The sequence below is a fragment of the Nerophis ophidion genome, linkage group LG11 (assembly GCF_033978795.1).
Source record: "Nerophis ophidion isolate RoL-2023_Sa linkage group LG11, RoL_Noph_v1.0, whole genome shotgun sequence".
Classification (NCBI taxonomy): domain Eukaryota; kingdom Metazoa; phylum Chordata; class Actinopteri; order Syngnathiformes; family Syngnathidae; genus Nerophis; species Nerophis ophidion.
In genome coordinates, this window is record NC_084621.1 from 16,487,933 (window position 1) to 16,491,184 (window position 3,252).

Below are 3,252 nucleotides of genomic sequence, written 5' to 3' on the forward strand. Positions count from 1 at the left end.
CATGCTAAATGATGCCAACATGGTACATGATGCTAGCATCATTTAGTAAGCTGATGCCAACATCAACTTACTAAATGATGCTGACTTCAACATGCTAAATGATACTTACATCAACATGCTAAATGATGTTAGCATATACATGCCACATGATGCTGACATCAACATGCTACATGATGCTAACATCAACATGCTAAATGATGCCGACATCAACATGCTAAATGATGCCAACATCAACATGCTAAATGATGCCAACATCAACATGCTAAATGATGCCAACATCAACATGCTAAATGATGCCAACATAAATATGCAAATGATGCCAATATCAACCTGCTAAATGATACTAGCATCAACATGCTAAACGATGCCACCATCAACATGCTAAACGATGTCAACATCAACATGCTAAACGATGTCAACATCAACATGCTAAATAATGCCAACATCAACATGCTAAATAATGCTAACATCAACATGCTAAATGATGCTGACATCAATATGCTACATGATGCGAACATCAACATGCTAAATGATGCTGACATCAACATGCTACATGATGCTAACATCAACATGCTAAATGAAGCTGACAACATGCTACATGATGCTAACATCAATATGCTAAATGATGCTAACATCAACATGCTACATGATGCTAACATAACATGCTAAATGATCAGAAGTGGCACACTGGACGGGTCTGATCAGGCCCAGATTGTATGAACACACCATTTGTTGTTCCAGCAGAGTATCAGGGCCACACCGGGAATAAAGTCGGAGAAGTTTGAGAATGAAGTAAAAAACACGTAGCACTTAATGACCAACACTAAAATACAGTAGCGTTGTCGGCCCAAGTATTCATTAAAAACAAGGCAGAGGTTTTATTTGCCAAGTATATTTACTATTGTTGGCCACTGCATCATTACACAGAGTTTGAACAGTAACACTGTGTTTGAAGATAGCAACATTAAACAGTGTACTTTGAGCAAGTGATTGTTTAGCGCACCACCAGATGGCGCCTGCGTACCCAAATTAAATTGTAACATTTCAAGGATTATTTGAGAAAAATATTTGATATTACAAGAAAAAAGCTGCAAAATCAGAACGTTATTTCTTTTTCGTAAAAAAAAACAAAAAAACAACTTCTTGTAGCGTTAAGTTGTTTTTAGTAAGATGACATGGTTATTCTTATTAACCACGTCATTCTTGTCACAACCACCTTTGTCTTTTTCATCACTTTATTCCTGTAGCATCTTGGCAGCTTTATCGTAATAGTCCGGCTTTTTTCTTGTTATTGCGATCTTTTTCAGATTGGTCTAAGGTTTTTTTTCCCCGTTTTTAGTAATATATTTTTACTTTATGACTCTTGTTCTCCTAACTTGTTCTGCTATCAGTAACATGACAACTTTGTTGTCTAATTAGCAGGTTGCACTCTCGCAACATTTCAACCCCTTTTTGTACACATTCTTCTCGATGCTTTTCTCCTAAATTACCACTTTGCTTGTGATGTTACGATGTTTTTCTCGTAACATTACGACCACATCCTCTAAATCTTACACCTTAATTCTTGCTGTATCACAACATTTTCACGTAACATTACGACTTCTTACTCATAATATGACAACTCAAACCTTGCAACTTTACGACATTTTCACGAAACATTACGACTTCTTGCTTATAATTTTGCAACTTAAATCTTGCAACTTTAGGACATTTTCCTGTAACATTACAACTTCTTGCTCATAATATAACTTACATCTTGCAACTTTACGACATTTTCACGTAACATTACGACTTTTTGCTTATAATATAACTCAAACCTTGCAACTTTACCAGATTTTCACGTAACATTACGACTTCTTGCTTATAATTTTACAACTTAAATCTTGCAACATTACGACATTTTTTACGTAACATTACGACTTTTTGCTCATATTACAACTCAAACCTTGCAACTTTACATTTTCACGTAACATTACAACTTCTTGCTCATAATTTTACAACTCAAACTTTGCAACTTTACGACATTTTTATGTAACATTACGTCTTCTTGCCCATAATAAGTAAACCTTGCAACTTTACGACATTTTCACGTAACATTACAACTTCTTGCTCATAATATGACTTACATCTTGCAACTTTACGACATTTTCATGTAACATTACGACTTTTTGCTTATAATATAACTCAAACCTTTCAACTTTACCAGATTTTCACGTAACATTACGACTTCTTGCTTATAATTTTACAACTTAAATCATGCAACATTACGACATTTTTATGTAACATTACGACTTCTTGCTCATAATATTACAACTCAAACCTTGCAACTTTACAACATTTTCACGTAACATTACAACGTCTTGCTCATAATCTTACAACTCAAACTTTGCAACTTTACGACATTTTCATGTAACATTACGACTTCTTGCTCATAATCTTACAACTCAAACCTTGCAATTTTACGACACTTTCATGTAACTTTACGACTCCGTGCTTATTATTTTACAACTTAAATCTTGCAACTCTACAACATTTTGATGTAACATTACAACTTCTTGCTCATAATATGACTTACATCTTGCAACTTTACGAAATTTTCACGTAACATTACGACGTCTTGCTCATAATCTTACAACTCAAACCTTTCAACTATACGACATTTTCACGTAACATTACGACTTTTTGCTTATAAATTTACAACTTAAATCTTGCAACTTTATGTCATTTTTACGTAACATTACGACTTCTTCCTTATAACACAACTCAAATCTTGCAACTTTACGACATTTTCACGTAACATTACAGCTTCTTGCTGATAATTTTACCACTTAAATTGTGCAGCGTTACATTGTCATGTAAATTTACGACTCCTTGCTTATAATTTTACAACTTAAATCTTGCAACTCTACAACATTTTGACGTAACATTACAACTTGCTCATAATATGATTTACATCTTGCAATTTTACGACATTTTTACGTAACATTACGACTTCTTGCTCATAATCTTACAACTCAAACCTTGCAACTCTACGACATTTTCACGTAACATCACGACTTTTTGCTTATAAATTTACAACTTAAATCTTGCAACTTTGTCATTTTTACGTAACATTACGACTTCTTGCTTATAATACAACTCAAACCTTTTAACTTTACGACATTTTCATGTAACATTACGACTTCTTGCTCATAATCTTACAACTTAAACCTTGCAATTTTACAACATTTTCACGTAACTTTACGACTTCTT